The 19,685-nt window shown below is 45.8% G+C and overlaps 1 long non-coding RNA gene across 1 annotated transcript; it reads left to right on the top strand.

The window, feature by feature from the left end:
* The first annotated feature begins 5,422 nt into the window (after positions 1-5,422).
* Positions 5,423-19,676, top strand: LOC136299963 (uncharacterized). The gene is made up of 5 exons (XR_010723604.1): positions 5,423-5,521; positions 15,707-15,754; positions 17,328-17,415; positions 17,711-17,745; positions 19,009-19,676. It is a non-coding gene; the product is annotated as an uncharacterized lncRNA (long non-coding RNA).
* Positions 19,677-19,685: the final 9 nt, after the last annotated feature.

Here is a 19,685-nt window from a genome sequence, read left to right as displayed (position 1 = left end):
AACGAGAGGACACAGCCTTAAGCTGCATCAAGGGAAATACAGGTTGGATACCAAGAAAAGATGGCAAGAGTAATAAAGTACTGAAATGGTTTGCCCAGGGAGGTGGTGGAGTCACCATCCCTGGATGTGTTTAAAAAAAATACTGGATGTGGCGCTCGGTGCTGTCGTTTAGTTGAGGTATCAGGGCAGGGTTGAACTCGATGATCTTGAAGGTCTCTTCCAACCTTTTGATTCTGTGAATTGTGTGAATTCTCTTTTGCCAGTGGGAAATGCCCTCCCTGCCCTTGGCGTTGGCAGGCAGGGAGGCTCCTGTGTCAGGTGGCCTCTCTGAGCCTCCCCATGTCCAGTGGCTGCCTCAACCCTCAGTGTGGGCTGCTCCATCTCCACTGCAACTCACCAGCAATGACCAGGCTGGTGTGATGCCTATCAAAACACGCCCAGGATTCCCGGGGTGAGGCAGCAGACCCTGCCCAGGCTGGAAGGCAGGGCTGGGAGATGCTCATGGAAAAGCCCTGTGCCCGTGGCTGTAGAGCAGGCAGTGCCTGGCTGAGGCAAAGGCTGCCTGGTGCAGCCAGAGCAGCTGGGGCTGGAGATGGAGCTCACTTAGCAGGAGGGAGAGCAGGTGGCTGAGCAGCAGGGAGGAAGGCTTGCCAACCACACGCATCACGAGGAGCCTGAAAGGAAACAATTTGTTTAACTAGTTTGCCAAATAATATCTATATTATGAATGCACCAAACATTGCTTATTCCTCCTTGCTGGAGGGTTCTTGCTTCCGGGATGAACCTGTTGTTCCCTGCAGTTCATAGCTAGTGGAAAGGTTGGGAAATGCTGCTGAAGTCCCAGTGGGTCTTTGCTGTGAGTCAGTGAAGGTGGGAGGTGGGTTTGTGCCCTTGTGGATCACTCCAACTTTCCCTGCGGACAGGTTTGCTCAGTGAGTTGAGACTCTTCCTTCACCTGCTCTCAGCTTTGAGTTGGCTCCTGTTTATCCCAGTTTTGGGGAGCTCCAGGGTGCCTGGCAAACCCCTATGGCTAGTCCCTGTGGCTCCTAGTCAAGCCTGATGTTCTCCTGAAAGATGAAGTTCCAAGTGGTCACAACCCACACCTAAGGCCAGCTTTTTCCAAGAGTTGGGTTAGGATCCTAAATTACCCAGATTCCTGGGTTTTGTCTGGAGCTTTTCAACATAGGTCATACCCATGCTCAAAGCTTTGTACCTAATACTAGCTGGTGTGTGTGAATGGCAGGGGAGCTGTGTGAACTGAGGCCTCAGCACATCAGAGGAGCAGAGAACATCCAGAAAGCAGCAGAGGGAGGGTGACAATTGGTGTGCAAAGGTGTGTGCAAGGGCAGCAGGGTACTTCAGTGTCACAACCTTGTGCTACAGTAAATGAGCACTGCACTCCTAATCCTCCATAAAACCGAACAGTGAACTGTCCAAAACTGGTAATGTTCAAGCTGCAGCAGAATTCCCTGATTTTCCCTAAGCGACAGGGTTTAAAAGGAAAATTGATGAGGAGATGGATGTGACATATGACTTACAAGGGCATTAATGGAACACTAGGAAAACATTCATAGCAGCACAAGAAAAATAAACACAGTGGAAAAGTATTTATGGATTTCCACTGACTTAAACGGTCACCAAAACAATTTCTTTTTCTGTCTCCCACAGGGAAAAAAAAATGAAACTAGGAAATATAATAAAAACACAGACTTCAGCACTGCCTGTTGCCTGGCATTAACAGCCTTTCTGGAGCTTGCAAAACACTGTATGAGCCTGGATATAGGCAGTGCCACACAAACACACTTGCTGATCTTTGCAAGAGCTGAGGTGCTTTTCCTGCTCTGTCAAAAGGCATTTGGGGTTGGTGGTTGGCAGGAGAAGAAGGCAGAGGGAAGGGCTGGAGGGTTTGAAAGTGGCATAACCAGGCAGGCAGCTTCCCCTCTGCTCCCAGTTGTACTTTCCCATCATGACTGCAGAAATATTTTCCTCTAGTGCTTCAGCTTCACTTAACTCTCCCTTTGATCAGTGTTTATAGTAATGGAGCTTGGTATAAGCCCTAATATCCCTAAATGCTGTAAATATATATCTATAAACACCAAACAAAACATTCCCTATATAATAAACAGAGACCAGAACTGTGAATTAGGGCCCCAGACAAGGCTGATGCACAGCAACAATTCTCAAGGACTTTGAAGTTAAAAGCCTGGCTGTGTAAATGTAAGAGCTTTTGTAAGTCAAACTAAAAGTCTCATTAACGCAAAAGTTCCATGATCAGAAACCTGACTAGTTCAATGAGAATCCCCAAGGACACGAGTATTTAGCACACTTTCTAATTAAAAGAAGAGAATTATGGCACAGCAGCTAAAATACGGTTTATACTCATCTAGGAAATATTCAGTAGGTTGTGTGTGCAGAGATCTCCTGCCAGGGCTCTGCAAATAGGCCAGGAGCAAACCAAGGTGCACCCAGGCAGGACTGAGAGCCTCCTTGTGCAGGGTAAAAAACCTGAACTTTTGGGGCACTGCACAAAGGTCACCTCCACTGGGCTCCCCTGCAGACCTGAACTGCAAGGAAGCATTGCTTGGACACTGCTGAGGCCTGACATGTGGAGTGTCCACTGTCCTTAGGTGTGCCCACCATCCTCTGGGGAAATTGTTTCTTTCCTTGGGCAGGGCCCTGGGGGATCTCTGCCTGTTTTGGCTCCGGGGCTGTTGTGATTCCCAGCTGGGCCGGGCACTGGGAATGGCTGAGCTGGGCAGGTTGGTGTCCATTCCTCCCTCCCTGCTGGGCAGAGGCTGTTAAGAATTCACAGATAATGCCAAAGCTGTCCCCTGGAGCTCAGTCCACCACAGGAAGCAGTTCAGGTTTCTGGTTTGGGGAGTGGATGCTCCACCTCTGCAAACCACTGCCAGTGTACTCTGTCCCATCCACTGTGGATGGGAAAGGTGCTGTGTTGGTGGCAGCCACAATCTGTCCAGCTCTGGGACATCAGTTATCTTCTGAGGAATTGTGTTAATCAAAGCTAGGAGAATATTTCTGAACAAGAAATAACTGATTATTCAATAAAATCACATCTTTATTGGGGAGCAGTGGGGGAGGTGAATAAATTACAAACTTCTTCTGATAATTCAGTTCTCTTAAAAATGGCTTTTGTTTCAATTTTCTGCATTTTCTGGAAGCTGTGAAGAATGTGACAACTTCACCTCAAAAAGAATATTTTACTTAATGCCAAAAGAAATTATGCATCTGAAATGCCATGGATATTTTTGAAATTTGATTTTTTAAAAAAAAAACGTTTTTCCAACTTTAAAAACAAAAAGTCAGTTCAGTTTGTTACCAAATGAAAACCCATCCACATACTCACATGCCAGCAAACTGAAACACCATTTATTGCATGGTTTTGGTGTCAGGACTGCAATCTGGCTAAATTCATTAGAGAGCTCATTTAAATTCAAAACAAAGAGCCTGGTGAAGTAACTAGGCTTAATATTATTCTATTTTAGGTTAAATATTCTGCTTTTGGTCATTCTTTACTGTTTCCTTTGGCCATGACAGTGTCTCTTTTATATTCTCCTCTCCTGGCACCCAAGTGCTCTCTGTGCCCAGCCTGCTGCAGGTGTGGGGATCCTGATGCCTAAAGTTTGAACTTCCATGTATTTCAGGTTCTGTGCTCCCCAGGGTGCAGTTCTGAGCTCACAGTCAGTGTCACTCAGCTCTGCACACATCAGGGAGACAAAACAAATCCTTTTCCTGATGAACACCAAGGACAACTTTCAGGCCCAAAGCACAAACAAGGGTGGGCTGGAGGGAGGAACAAGAAGGATGGGACCTCACAACCTGAAGCAATAACTGGTCAATTAAACCCCAATATGCAAATGAACCAAAACTTATAAAAATGTAAGATCTTGTGACCAGTCAACCATTTTGTGACCATTTTGGGTCCACCTTGGGTGTATCCCTGGTCAGGCCTTGTCCTGCCCAAGGTGTACCCTAAAGACCTTTCAAGAAATACCTTCTTTATTCTCTATCCCTGTCCAGTCTCTGCTCCAGGTCAGCCTTCCCAAGGCATCAATCCCAGGGGAGATGCAGGCCTGGCCAACAGAGGAATCTCCATGCCTGGGTGTGGCCCCAGTTTGTCTCCCCTAGGCAGAGGACAAAGGGCAGGCACTCCACGAGGTTCTGGTTATAAACCTGGCGTGCTGAAGCACTGCTCTGCCTTGCTGTCCCACAGCCAGGAAACACCACCATGACCACACAGCTACAGGGACACAGTTATGAAGGGCCCCTTTATAGCCCTTGAGAAGTGACTGCTTGAGTATAATTTTGGGGTTTAGGATGGATGGGAAAGCCTACAGGTAATGTACATGTGTTTAAGAATGCCAGGTCCTGAAGTCCTCCCTGGCTGGCTGCAGTTGAGCCTGTGGCTGTGCTCAGCCACAGGGAAGATGTTGGAACCCTGGTCACTGAGAATTTTAGACTTCCTGTGCTGACAGGCCCTGACCCCCAAGGAAACACTGCATTTAACCTGAGGCCATGGAAAAGGCTCCCAAAATTGAGTGACAGCGCTGGGATTGTGGGTGTGGGGTTTGAATAGAAGTGTGTGATGTCACAGGGTGGAAAATTTAGAGTTTAAGGTTTTAGAATATAGTAATATATATAAAGCAAGATGGAGGATTTAGGGCAAAGGCCAGTCCTTCTTTTTCACCTTCTTCTTCATGGGTCTGGGTGGTATTTTGTAATTGGATAGAAAAATCAGCATTGTGGGCCATGACTGGTTGGTAATTGGGTTAAAAGTGAAAATAATATAGGTGTCATTTCATAATTGGACAATTTATCCTTAAAAGGCCTTGTAGAGAAAGAGATAAGAGCCGTTTTTTAGTTTGTTAGCTTGAAGTGCTGTAGAACTCACAGTTTGTGAGACTGTAATATTGAAAAGAATTAATAAACATCTGAGTCCAAACAAAAAAACCATCTTGAGCATTTAATCCCAACTCTGGCAGGAAAGAAGATAAAAAGCAACATTTAATAGTGCCCTGTGTGAGGATCCAACTCACAACAAAAAGCAACAGGAAGGAAAGCAAGTCCTGCCCTGGAGCATGTAAGCACACCCAGGGCTGCTTGGAGTCACGCTTGCCTCGTTTTCCTCATGCTATGGAGCACCCGGCCTTGGAAACTAGAGGTTAAGGATTTCATTAGCCCCTAAATATAGAATATCACATTCATTTGAAACATGGTGTTTTTCGGGGGAAAAAAATTATCCGAAGCACTGAGAGGAACAGAAGGGGAGGGTGAGGAGACACAAAACTTTCTCATTTAAGAAAAAGATGAGCTCAGGTGGCTTCAGTTGAAAGGGGTAATTAAAAAGTGAAAAAGCAGGTGAAGCCAATTGGTTATAGGAGCTGAGCTGGAGGTGTTTGTGGAATGAAGGGTTATCCAGGTCCTGGGTGTTCCCACCATCCTGTCTCAGATACCTTCAATGCCCCCTCCAAGCTCCTGTATTCCTCTGTACAGAATAACCAGGGTAAGTACAATTATGTGAAATAGGTTTTCATTATTCTTTTTGTGCTATAGCAGTATTATTATTTTAATGAACAGTTTATTCATTGTTGTCTCTGTGCTGGGTTATCAGTCTGTGCTGCCATTTGTGTGAGAGCTGCCTCATGAGCTGTAAGAGAAATGAATTGCACTGAATCTGACTGACTTCAGTTTACACTGGAGGGAATCAGAGAATTGACCGGGTCTATGATCTCAGTGAAATTGGCTCAGATATGGGGTTTTGAAAATGTAGAAGCTCCCTGCATGGCATGAAAGGTGTTTTTGCAGTGTATTCCCTCGGAGTTTGGCAGAGAACAGGTTTTTCGGCTATCAGTTCGACTGGGTCTCTTAATGAACAACTGTTCCTCATTGGCAGCCACCAGTTTCTTGTGGATTATTTCTGAAACAGCAAGAGACAGCAGCAATCATTTCTGTTACCCTTGACTAAAGGCTGCCTGTCAAAATGTTTCTTCAATCTCTGTAGCGAGGATTGGAGTGTTTTTCCCAGCTCATGAGAAGTTCGGTGATTTCAAAGGGTTTCCCTGTCTGCTTCAGGATTCCTCCAAAAAGTCTAATTTGTGAAGTTTGTGACCAAGGGAAATAAATGTCTATCAGACCAACAGCTACCTTCCCTTCAAGTGAGTCAAAATGCTGTATCTTCCCTTTGACATCCTTTAAACAGCTTCTTTTTAGTCTAAAATGAAGAAGACATTGTTTTTCAAAGTATTATTTCAAAGCTTAAATTAGGAAGTCTGAAAGTTTCGTTTTGAAAACACAGAATGAAAAGACTTCCACAGCTTTGAAACTCTCAAGACATATTAGGTGAAATTTTTATCAGACTAGGCTTTTCTAGAGTTAACTTTGCAAGAATGACAGACTATGAGCATCTTTCATTTAAAACTGTTTTTAAATAGTAGTGATGCAAAAGCGGAGCTATTTTGGGAAGGTCCCCTCTGTGAGAGCTGCTGCTGAAATTAGTAGCTCCTGGTGCCTGCCATGTGTTTGTACTTTTAATGTAGGTAACCCTGAGCCAAGGTTGGAGACTAATGTCCCACTTAGTTTCTCACTAGTGAGCTGCTGCTGTTTGCCCTTTTCTCCTTCCACTCAAGATGTTCTTAGTCTAGGTCAGTAATTGCACTAAGAAGGAAGGAGGAAAACAGACTCCACAGGAGTGGGTGAAATAGGAGCACAAGAGACACCCCTGTGTCCAGGCTCATCTGGTAAGCAGGGAAGAAGGCAAGGGCACACCTGGATCAGTCTAGAAGCTTCCTCAGGATTTCTTGGGGTGAATAATGGCATATTTTTAGCAGCATTTCCATCTCTGATGCTGAGGAAGATGTTTACACCATATCTTTTTGGTGCTGTCAGGAGTTTATCCACTGGAGTCCTCCCCACCCTGGGTGATACTCTAGGAAGAATCAGAGGGATGCTGAGGCTCCTCTTATATCTGTTCTTTTTTTGATCCCTTCCAAGCTCCTGAATGCCTTCAGCAACCAGGATTCAGCTTCCTTCTCAAATCTCTTTCTCCTTTGCTTTGCCCCAGTACACTCTACCTCTGACTAAGACGGTTTTCTTTCTGCTAGCATTTTCACAATATATATGAAAATGCCAACATAATTTAATAAACCAGTGCTGAAGCCCTCTAAAGAACAATTTTCTTTTTGTTTGAACTAGTCCTGGCAGAAATATTGGAAAACTGACATGTAATTAGCACACTGAGCCCCACTGCAGCATTAAATACAATGCATTAGGGCTTCTAACTCTGACTTCTCCAGGATTCCAATTGACCAGCAATAGCAAATCTGTGAACCGGTTTTATATATTTACACACTGTTAGTCCAAGGATTTTAAATGCTGTTTCAAGCCTATACTCTCCCAGTCTCCATTTTGCGTGCTAGGCTCTTCTTATCCAGAAATCTTTACCTTTAAATGGCTTTTCTCTGCCATCTGTGTGATCAGGGAGAAAGCGCAGTGTTGGATATTAGCCCATAACCAGAGTTGGATTAATTGCATGACTCGCAGTGGATGAATCCCTTAGGGTCAGACCTTAAAATGTGCCTCGGCCCCCAAAATGGCAGATAGGGTGATTTCACAACACTTGCACATCCAAACCTCCTTGATTCCAGTTGTCTCAGGTGCCTGAACACATCAAAAGCTGCCTGACAAGATAAAGGCCTGAACCCAGGATGATGCAATCAACAGGAAGATAGAAAAAAATCTGTGTTTGTGTCTGAGGTGCTTGTTGGACACGGAGCCCCGTCCCCTGCACACAGGCTCAGGTGCAAAGCCAGAAGCTGCAAGGCCTGGCAGAATCAGTGATGGAGGAGCTGGCAGCTCCCTTACACGTCCTAAAGGGAAAGATCTGCCAAAAGGGAACATAGCTCTAGAAGTTGTTTGTTCTTCTAACAGCAGGTTGAGTTGGCTTTTATGTTTCCAGATCTGTATATATGCACCTCCCCATTGATTCAGAGCAGCTGATATGCCAAGAGACCAGGAGGATAACTCCTAGGGAAGAAAAAAAAATTGCTGATAGATATCTCGAATCTTTTTTATCATAAAAGGGGAAGAGCAAGCTGTGCATGACAGGTATTAGTTGTGTTACGCAATTCAGTACTGGGAAGTACATGAGTGCTGTGATGAGAAGGGACTTGCGTGAGAACTGATGTAAAACTATTTATACTAAAACTACTTTAGCATTTCGAGTACTTTATCTTGAAAGCACCCCAAATAAATATTTTCAGAGCTAAGAGATGATGTGAATCTGCAGGGTATCAAAATCTGGAGGGGAGGACTAGTCTGAAAGCAGGTTATGCAAGGAAGCTGCTCCTCCGGGACAGTGGTGAGGCTTGGGATGTGCTGCTCCCCTGGCTGTGAGCAGAGCTCCAGGCACAAACCTCCTGGCAGTTGGGCTCCTTGGGCTCCTTTCCAGCTCCCCTGCACCACAGAGTGATCCAGATTTGCTGCTTGTGGCAAATATTGAATGACTCCTCATGGGAGAGCTGTTGTGTTTGGTTTGGACTGTCACTGGTTTCTGCCCTCCCTTGAGCATTATCCTAGGGGGATGTCAGAGGAAATGGGGATTTGATGCTGCAGTTTGTCCCATCCTAGATGGTTTGCCATTGCTGGAGTGGTGATGTAATCACTCCTGGGATAGGGCTTGGAAGCCCTTTGGTAGAAGAAAAATGTGTGGTAACCTCCTAAAGGGAGCTGTGTAACACCACAGGCTGTCCTATAGGGTGGGGTTTTATAACAGGAGGACAGGAGGGTCTGGGCAGCAGAGTGCAGGCACCCAGAAGCTGAAATCCCCAAGGAAACCTGGTGTCTTGGTTTGGAAAGGCAGGTGTCTGCTAAGGAAGGCATGAACCCCCCTTGAAATGGGCAATACAAACCCCCTCCCACCTACTTATTTTAATTTTGAAATTAAGGGGCTCTTAGGCAAAGATATGGGAATAGGAATAACAGTTCTTTACTAGGAATATTAAAATGCAGAAGCATAAAATAAAACCACTGACAGAGTCAAAACATCACCTGACATCCTGTTGGTCAGGGTGTTGGCAGTAGTCCAGTTAAGTCCTCCTGGAGCGATAGATGCCCTTGAGAGTGATAGTGGTTCAGTTGGAGCAGAGATCATCCTGTAGAAGGGTGAGTTTTCCTCTGAAGGTCCAGTGGTACTGAGATGAGTTTGGTCTTCCTCTGGGAATCCAGTGCACACAGGCTGTGCTGCTGTTCTGAATCCCAGGTTTTATCCAGGTAGGAATGCTGGGCTCCTCCCCCTGGGTGGAGCATCTCCCCATGGGATGACGGAATTGTATCAGCCCTGCAGTGAGCCTGGATGGCCCATGAACAGCAGATATCCTCTGGAGGGAGGATGGGTCCTGGAAGAGATAAAGAAAACCTCTCCCCAGCTGGTTTTAACAGCTGGTAACAGAAAACACACTGCTGGTTACATCTTGCATTGCAACCCAGGACACGTGGGCAGTTCCCCTGCTGAGCACAGGGACAAGGACAGAACCCAGGGCAGCCACCACTGCAATCTCAGCAAGGCTGAAAGAAGAGCAGAGAGCTGGGAGAAGGCACAGCCAGATCTGTGGGGGCTGTAGCAGAGCAGGGCCCTGCAGGGGGGACATGGGGCCACTGGTCCTTCAGCTGTGGCAGAAGACATCTCCCAGGAGGTGTCACAGCAGAGACTTTGTCATTGGAAAACCAGGAAGAGATGGGGAGCACTGCTGGCAGTAATTAGAGGCTAATTAAAGGACTAATTACTACTCAGAAAAGTGAAGTTAATGACAATGGTTGAACAAAGTCACAGATTGGTGGCAGTAATTCAGTAGTGTCCTCTCAACCTGCTGAGCACAAGCTGACAGCAGTGCAAGATATTAAAGGAAATATCAAGTCCGACGGATAAAAAAAATGTATTTTGTGGTTGAGGGCCACCTCTGTGTCTTCTCTTCAAGAAAGAGTCGCCTGCACTCCACAACCTCCACCAGTGGACAGGAGATGGGATTCCTGTGTTGTGGCTCCAGGTGCAAGCTGGATGCAAACCCCTGCTCCACTCAGGAGCAATTCCGTGTGTGGACAAGGCCTTTGTGCCTTGTGGTGATTCCAGACAGGAGAGCCCCGGCCAAGCCTCCCCGTGAGCAACTGAATCATCTCCTGGGCTCTGTGATGTGTGAACACGGAGCGGCACTGAGGATCCAGCTCTTCCAACCTGTTCACATCCTGGATGAAAATACACATTTCTGCCCTTGAAGAAGTGGAATCAGAGGAGTCTGTGATAGGGGAGCGTGGCATGGATGAAAGAAGAATGTGAAGGACTTTGAACATGTAAGAGAATGTGAACAGTGGCGATCCCAGAAGGGGAATTCTTCAGGGAATTAGAAGGAAAATAGATGTTAGGGAGGCAGGATTAAAACTGTTTGAAGTCAGAGGGAGGAAGCTGGATCTGAGTTTTGATCATGAAAAGGCTGAGAGGAGGGAGAGTAATCTGAAATCAAAGCACAGATGGAAATCAAACCTGAACATTAAACAACCTGCAAATCTCTCTGTGGAAGAGACAAGATCCAAGGACCCAATAAAGTGAGGTGAGGGGTTTTCTTAGATCCTTGCAGAGGGACACAGCCTCCACCTGGCAAAGGGTCCAAAATTCCCCTGGCCTGGCAGAAATGGGGAGGAGAGTGCTTGTCATGACTGAGAAGGTTCCACTACAGGCCCTGAAGGAAGAACCAGCAGGGTTACACCCAAACCCCCACCCAGTGAACAGGGCTTTGACTCGTCATTTCCACCAGCAATCATGTTTGCTCTCCTCTAAGTGTTCCTGGCACTGTCCAAAGGGCAGAACTTTTTCTGTCTCTGCTGAGGCTCTCAGATGATGCCCCTGAGTGGGGCTGGCTGGGAGCCAGAGGGAAAACCTCGGCTCCTGCAGGCAGATCCCTCCTTAAGCTGCTGCTGAGCCCTGTGCATGCCTGTGTGAAGTGTCCTGCCAAGCTGATGGGCTGGAGCTGCGGAATTAACAGTGTTGACTCAGGCCTGAAGACTTTAAAAGAATTTATATCAACAGATTTTAGAGATCTTAAAATATACAGCTTGAGTAGCCTTAGGTTTCCCAGGCAGCTGCCAAATCAAACTGAATAATAAAATAAAACTGAATAATAAAGTGATCGCACAGTGTAAGATCAAGACAGGGCCAAGTAGAGGCACCTCCAGTAATTACTGGATTGGGAGCAGCCTCCTGACAAGCCTCGAGTTTCTGCTGACATGCTGAGAACCAAAAACAGCAACAGAATTTCTCCGAACGAAAGCGGCTCTTCCCTTGCCTCCAGATTTTCTCCATTTATTCTTTTTTGCTCCTTCCTGTCAGCAAGACCCGGGGCAGGGGAGGTGCCAGGCAGGGCAGGTAAGGGCAGTGTGAGGTGCTGCCGGTCCAGAACAGCGCGGAGGAGGAGGAGGAGGAGGAGAAGAGCTGGGTGTGTCCCAGGGCCAGAGGGAGCCTGTGGGAAGGGGCTGTCCGAGGAGGAACAGACCCCAGAGAGGACAATGCTGATGGAGACATGAACCTGGCACCAAAAAGCACCAATCCCTGCCCTTGGGCTGCTGCCCACACCTGGCGCAGGTGTGTCCCCTTGCCCTCTCCCCAAGGGCTGACGCTGCAGGTCTTGCAGGTGCCAATGTCCCTTGTAGAACCCAGCTGTGGGTACAGGAATGGATCATCCTTTCTCTACTTTTTTATTATGTACTTGTAGTCTGGAAAAGATCAATATTAAAAGCCTAGTGAGGGGTTTAAAAAAAATAAATGGCCTTGAGATGCTCGTTTTTCATTATTTACATTGCAATAGTGCCTCAAAGCCATAAAAAGCCCAACGAGGAGTCCTCCATTTGCTTTAAAGCTACATATGTTTTGTTTGGGGGTTTAGAGGTTTAGGGGGGGATGTTTAGAGGTTTTTTGAGGAAAAGATTTCATTTTTTGATAAAAGCATCCTGAAAAAATGAAGCTATTGGGGAAGGGGAACCAATTTTTATTCCTTTTTGGTGACATTTTTCATGAGATAAAATGTAATTCCTGAGAAGCTCCAACTTTGGTCCTTTTTCATCTTTAAAAGGTTTCTTTCTCTCTAGACTCGTGGCAGCCATTTCCCATTGTCCTATCAGAGAGCCAGGGCAAATATATCTTTCTATTTTGGTATTGTCAAGAGGTAAGGTTTGAAGGGAAAGGCAATATCTTTTCTTAGAGGGACTGATAGAACTGAGAAAAAAGGGACTTATTTTTGGGCATAGAAGACCTGTCTGACTCTTTTGTTTATAAATTACCCTTCTCTTCTCCCAGAGACCTTCCTGGCTCTACACTGAACTCTTTTAACTCTCGCACAGGCACTCAAAAAGCACAGTCATCATTTATCTTTACTGATCCTGCAATCTCCTCGTCACCTCTGCTTTCTCTCCTCCTTCAGCTACTCACTCTTCTCTGTTTTGCAATCTTCTCAAGTGGCATCTGCAGCTGATGTTTTATTACTGATGTGTGCCTTTTTCTAATCCTCCATTATTTGGGGCATATCCTTTGTTATCTGTGTTAGACTTTCCTGTGCCCTGGGGATATTTATCACTAATTGATTCACATAAATGGGAAGGTAAACAGTCATTTCTCTTAGAATACACATTCTGCTTGCAGCGGGACAATCCCAGGAGCTTTTATTCCTTCTTTCTTTCCTTTGTGGTGTTATGCATGGCTGGTTGGAGCTAAAATGGAATCAAGGTGATGTCTGCAGTGGGCTGAGCAGCGTGTTCAGGATCTATGCGTGTGGCTTTGTGGCTCACTGACCACACTGAGAGAAGTCACAGCTTCCACAGGGGTCAGTGGTGGACGTACCTCCAGCCCTCTGTGGGGAAAATATCCCCTGCAAGCCCTCAAAAGGGGCAGAGAGGCTGACTGAGGCTTGGGGAGGAGGGAAGCCATCCATTCTGTTCAGCGTTTCCATTAACAACCTGGATGATGGAATTGACAGCACACTTATGAAACTTAGAGGTGGCACCGAGCTAGGAGGGACTGCAAATGTGTTGGACAACAGAATGAGAATTCAAATGAGTGCTACAAACTGCAGAAATGGTTTGGGGGAAGAAAAAAAAAGGAATTAAATTGGAGACAAGTGCAAGGCACAAAACTTGGGTGGAATGATCAATGCAGGGCATGAGGAAGAGGCAGGGGGTCTGTAGAAAGGGAACTGCTGAGTAGAGGAAAATAAAGGCTGGACAAGAAGTTTATCAAGTCTCAGAGTCACCTTGGTGGGAAGAGAGGACAAGTGTAGGTAGGACATCAAGTAAGAGGCTCCTTTGCCAGCTCAAGTGATGCAGAGTGTGCATTAGGAAAGCTTTCCGACGGTGAGCAGCGTTCAGTGTGGGCTGAGGAAGAGCATCCCCCAGGGATGAGGCAGCTGTGGGGCAGGAGGAGGCAGCAGCACTGTCTCAGGATCCTTGAGCCCTGGTGCCTCAGGGATGTGCTTCTTGCCCTTGTGCCCCACACCTCCCTGCAGGGGCAGGGGAGGGCAGAGGCCAGTGCTGGTTCAGGGCCCCACATCCCCCGTGAGCAGCTCCAGAGCCCTCCCTGCTCCCCTCTGCCCTGCCGGGGCTGTGACCCTCAGCAGGGTTTTGTTCTGGGGTGTGAGCATCACTTTGCCCTGGTCATGTGTGGAGCAGACTGTAGGAACATGGGCTTTTCCTTTATTTTTTCTTCACTTCACTAGACAGAACTCTGGTAAGAGGAGGATATGAGTTTAACTATGCTGTTGGCCTTGAGGCTTTAGGTATCAAGGAGAGATTATTTCAGAGATCAAACTGAATGCTGATTTGAGGGAGTAGCTGATCCCTTTGGAGTGCTCCAAAAGGAAAAGGGAACATTGTCAGCTCAATCTACTGTGGAATTTATAATATTAATGATCTGAAGAACACTTCAGGGATTTCTGTCAGATGTCTATTTTAATTTAAACTCTTGGGTGTTTAACTACCCAAAATATTGAGTTCTAGTCATTATAAAAACTAATAACTGGCTTATTTTGCTGCTAATTCAGAAACTGAGGTTAATTATCTATAGTGAAGGGATATGGTAGTAATCTAAAGTCTACCTGAATAAGACACTGTGGTTAATTGATTCCCCATGAAATGACAAAAGATTCCTTCAGAGAGAAAAGGTGTTTAGTATTCATGGCTTCCTCAAAGGCACTTGTGTTTGCTTCTCAGGAAAGGGTGGGGGTTTTTTTTCTGTTTGGCATGATCAGCTGCACTTTATCCTTACCTTATCATCATTACTGGTTTATTTTCATGAAAAAAACCCAAAAACAAACCCAAACCCAGGACCACTGGATGATGCTGAATTTCCCATGTGCTGCACCCCTGTGGTTCACAGCACACCTGAACCAGGTGCTTCCAGCAGCCCCTTCCTTGGTGGGCACTGCTTGATGCCCAGTCCAAGGAGGGGGGATTGCCCCCATGAACTTGGCATCTGTGCTTGACCTGGACACAGGGATGCTCCCACAGCCGGGATTTGGCCCAGCTGACTTTTCCAGAATCACAGATGAAGCCAGAGCTGAAATTTCTTCCTTGCTCTCTGTCCTGTCTCTTCCCTGTTCTGCCATTCCCTTCCTCAAGGGCTCTGAATCTGCCCACTCTCCCACTAGTTTATTTAATAAAAATTACTTTCTAAGCCAACTGCAAGCAGCTGAAAAAATTAATTTAAACTTCCCCTAAAGTGTATTTGTCAACGTCCACTGTTGTAATTCATTGCATTGTATCCTAGCATCCCCTGAACATGGCAGTGTCAGAACTCTGGTGATGTAGTGCAGTCTCCATGTATAATACATCACGAGAACAGTTTCAACTTGGATGATATATGAAGCCAGCCTGGGAGGATTTTTAAAATAGACCTAAATTTCGAGATATTTTTTTTTTTTAGCTTTGAGTTTTTGAAGGCTTCTGAAGGCTTCACCTGAAGCATTTTCTGAACATCTGAATGTTTTTTTCCCTTGCCACGCAGGAGTCAGCAATGGCAATTAACCTCTAAGGGCTTTGCGGGTTGGCTGCCCAAACTGCAGAGGTGATGTGTGTGCAACACTGTTTACCTGGGTTATCCTGCAGCGCTGGTTGTGTTTGAAACAAAATACTAGATGTGACTGCAGCCTGAATTGTGCAACATGCAGTTTGGGCAGGCTTTTGGGCAATGGGATGGTGTATGGAGGTGTGATGGATAAACTCCCCATCTGAGTCCTGGACTGCAGTGTGGGGCACCAGGCTTTTCTCATAAGAATTGTTCTGTAAGGAAAATGTGTTGGGTGGTGTAGCTGGGTGTAACTGAATGCTGAGAGAACAGAAGAGGAGAAACAACTGAGAACAAAAGCTGGAATGAGTAAGCCAAGAGCAGAAAAATACGAGGGCGAAAATGGCAGGAAAAGGGAAGAGGAACCGGAAATGAAAATTGGAACAACCACTGATCTCAGTTTACAGACACAGTCTGTTACCAGGGCAGGTCAGGACTTTCTCTTGAAACAGATCTTCAGTGCAAACTTTAGAAAAAATAAAACAGAGACATGAGCAGGGACCAGCTACCTCCTCTTCTTCCCACTTCATATAAAAATGCAATTCTTCTTGTCTCTCAACTTCTCCTTCTGAGTTTGCTGTTCTTTTTTGACAGAGGCCTCATATTCCAGCCAGATTCTTCTTACTTGTGAAGTGGTGAAAGGTGAGCGTGAAATGCACTTTGTGCTGCTGTGCTCCATCAATGGGAAGCAATTCCTGCAATTTTTGTTTTTGAAAGAACCTGCCTTTGGTTGTGAGGCTGTGGTAGAAAAAAAAAAAACCAACTCTGAGTGTGCAAGTGAGCATTTAAAATGTTATCTAACAGTAGTAAAAATTTGGCCCAGCTCAATGTTCCAACTTAATTACCAGGAAAATGCTATACATTATGAAGATTTAAATCATTTAACAAGCCTTGTGTGACCCTTAATGTTGGTTTTTTTTTAAAAAAATACTGCCCTTTTTACAGTTTTTATTTGAAAGGACAAAAGCAATAGTCAGTGTGGGCTCCTCACTGGGGTGTCACCTCAGCTTGCACAGGACACAGCACACTTTTCATTAGCAGAGAAAGGATAAAGTAGTTTGCTCTGCTGACCACTAAAGCTGGGGGAAGGAAGGCCAGAAGCCCCTTTGTAGGCAGCCTGTTTGTGTACACACTTTAGCCGGTTCAGGGTGGGCAGGATACTCAGAACCCTGGGAATCCCCCGTGCTGTGGGGACTCCTGGCATGGACTGAAGTTGGTGGCTGCTTGTGGACATTAATATTGAGATGTTATGCTACAGCTGCACCTGAAGAAACAGCTGTAGGGGAGGAAGAAAGGGGAAATGTTCTAGGCTGGAAGAGCAAAGGGAGCAAAGAGGTAAAGGCTGGGTTGGCGCTTGTTCACTTCTGTCCAAACTCCTCCCCTTACTGGGGGCATGGTTTGATGAAAAAATATATCTGACTCTGGGACCTGAAACAGCCAATTCCATACACTTGTGGTGTGTAGCAGTGGTGCAGCACAGACTCTGCTCACCCAAAAGCTGTGAGGAGCTGAGAACTGCTGGAGTCCAGTTCCCACCATAGCCCTTCCCAGGATGTTCCTCCCTGTGATGCCTTAAGTTTGAGCTTTCATATTTTCCATTTCTGTGCTGCCCAGGGGTGCAGTTCTGAGCTCACATTCAGTGTCACTCAGTTCTTCACAGAGCAGGGAGACAAAACAAATCCTTTTCCTGCTGCACACCAAGGACAACTTTCAGCCCAAAAGCACAAACAAGGGTGGGCTGGAGGGAGGAACAAGAAGGATGGGACCTCACAACCTGAAGCTGTAACTGGACAATTAAATCCCAATATGCAAATGGACCAAAACTTATAATATTGTGAGGTCTCGTGACTGTTTGTCCATTTTGTGACCATTTTGGGTTCACCTTGGGTGAGCCCTGGTCAGCCCCTGTCCTGCCCAAGGTGTATCCTTAAAAGCCTTTCAACAAATACCTACTTTATCCTCTGGCCAGTCTCTGTTCCAGGTCAGCCTTCCCAAGGCATCACCCAAGCCCAGACCGAGGGAGCTGCAACACAAACCATTGGAGAAGGCCCCAAGAGGGGACAAGGGAGCTTATCCCTCCTCCCCTGGCAGGTGGTGACAGCCTGGGAGGTGTGAGGGGCTGTAAATTAACCTGATTTATAATAAAATAAATAAATAAATAAAGCACTGTAAATAAATGTAAACTGTAAATAAAGCACTGCTTTGTGTGGGACAGGTGTTCCTGCCACGTCCTGCGATGTGCGCTCTCCTGATGGGCTCAGAGCAGCACCCTGTACAAAATCCGTGCCAGACACGGACCAAAGGTATGATATGTGTCTCTCTGGGCTGTGAAGTCCCAACTGCACCTTCTGCTGGAAAAGCCTAATTTAGTGATTGGGCCTTTCTGTTAGTCCAGCCTGTGTGCGGTAATCTGGGCCTGCGCAATGTGCAGGTGGGGTGAGGAGAGTCTCTTTTCTTCTTCTGCCCTTGTAATTAGATGCTGCCTAAGCACTTTGCTGCTCATCACCATTTTGGAAACAGTTTTTTGGGGGTTTTTGTCTCTGTGAACCCTAGTGTTTTCAGTACACTGACAAATATTCAATCCTCCTCTGGCTCCAGGGTGAAAGGATAATTTCTGATGCCTCCTGTGGTGGGTAAGTCTGATTTCCTGAGTCAGTGATAAATCATCTGTTCTCATTCTTGTCCCTTTGCCCCCAGCAGGGAACTGTTGCAGTGGTGCTGGTTAAATTGGCCCCAGTGCTGCCCCCGTTGCAGGCCAGCAAAGCCATGGTTGAAGTACCTCTGCAACAGAACAAAGAAGCAGCGGAGCTGCATTAGCAATGAATTCATTAAACATTTGCATTTTCATGGAAATCTGATGCTATTTCATCTAATCAAAGATTGTACTTGGTTTCCCTAAAGTCTTACATCTCAATCTATAGCTGACACACTGTGAAATATCTGAAATCCACTTGAAAGCCCATGGGATCATTGCTGAATTCCACAGCCTTTTAACATATGCAATTACACTGAGATACACAGAAATTACTGTCGGGTTTTTTTTTTCCCCAGGATTTTCTGCTAGTTCTGTAGAAGGCATATTTGCACCAAGTGGAGAATTTTAATTCTCACCCATAAGACTCTTTGTTCGTTTTTGCCAATAACTTTTATGACTGTCTGCAGTTTCATGGGCTATGTATACATCCAATACTGTGACTTAAATGTTTCCAGATTTCCTAGCTTATTACTAAAAAAATGGAGTAAAAAATACTTTTGTGAAAAAAAATCTGTTACAGTTGCCTCTAACATTTTTAGTTAGCTCAAGTCTCCAGAATCTGGCTTGTGAAATATGTGTTTCTGAGGTACTCTGAGCTCTGGAAATAACCCTTTCTGTTGTACTCTGGGCTCGTCTGGTCTCCAAAGCTCAACATCTGCCATTGCAGGCAGAGCTGGCACTGAGCTGCTCCTGCTCACCCCGTTGTTCCTCCTTTATTCTGCACTTTATCACCTCCACTGATGGGCATCTGGGCTGGGGATTCCCAATGGGGCTGCTCCAGGGCCAGCAGCATCAGCTGTGCCCCCCAGGTGAAATGAGCCCAAACAAGTGGGGAGAGACTGTTCAGTTCTGTTCCCTGCACACTGAGAGGAACAAAGAGGGAAGCCAGCATTCATCATTCAGAAGACAAACATTTGACAGCACAGCTTGACTATGTCAGGAACACTTCTGTTTTAATAGTATGCCTGCAAGCTTTCAAAACAAGTGTTTACCTGTCACAATAAACATTTATGAGTGAAGTACACAAAACACACTAAACTTGGAGCTGGCAAGCATCCAGAAATGCCATGTGCAGTTAAACTCTTGAGCTTGTCATTCCATCCAGCATAAATCTCTTCAAGTTGTCTTCTCTCTTCTTCAGTGTGTACAGTGGGACTCTCCCGACTGCTTTGGAGACATCTGTCTTGGATGGATGCAAAATCCTGGGAAGTGCAGCAAGTGCCTGGAGCTGACAGGCACATTAAGACCAAACTCTCAAGCAGCTGCAATTAACTCACTAATGGCTCCTGGTGAGACTGGGTGTCTTACAGGTAAATAGGAGCCCGTAGTGGAAATGTGGAGCAGAGCACGTGGGGCTTCACTTAGGTGTCAGATCAGAGCTCAGATTTGTATTTTCTGGTGACTTAAGAGGAATAAAGAGTCTGATCTAGTGGTTGGCCTGGCCTGGGTTTGAGTCTGACACAAGAGAAGGTCATAAGTTTGCTTGGCTGGAGTTTCCTTTGGCCATGCCAAACAATAAGAATTCCCACTTTTTTCAGGGATGTTATTTCACTTTGTAGGATTTCTTGCCAAGTCTAACACTGCGCAGCATACTGGAAAAATAGCTAAAGTCAATAAATACAGCCCATAAAAATAAAGTCTGGCACAAGGTTTGCACAGGAAACAATTACGTCTTGCTGCGCTTTTTTTGCCTTTTTTTTTTTTTTTTTGGCCATTTCACATTTCAAGAGCTTAAGGAAAAGCTAGGAGAGCAAGGGGAATTTCCTCCTGTATACACATTTTACTCTATGTACATGGGCATTTTATGCTTTGGGGTTT

Source organism: Chamaea fasciata, unplaced genomic scaffold (assembly GCF_029207755.1).
Source record: "Chamaea fasciata isolate MVZ Bird 193981 ecotype frontalis unplaced genomic scaffold, bChaFas1.0.hap1 SCAF_21, whole genome shotgun sequence".
In the NCBI taxonomy this organism is placed as follows: domain Eukaryota; kingdom Metazoa; phylum Chordata; class Aves; order Passeriformes; family Sylviidae; genus Chamaea; species Chamaea fasciata.
The sequence above is the reverse complement of the archived record's forward strand: the minus strand, read 5'-3'. Positions and strand labels throughout refer to the sequence as shown.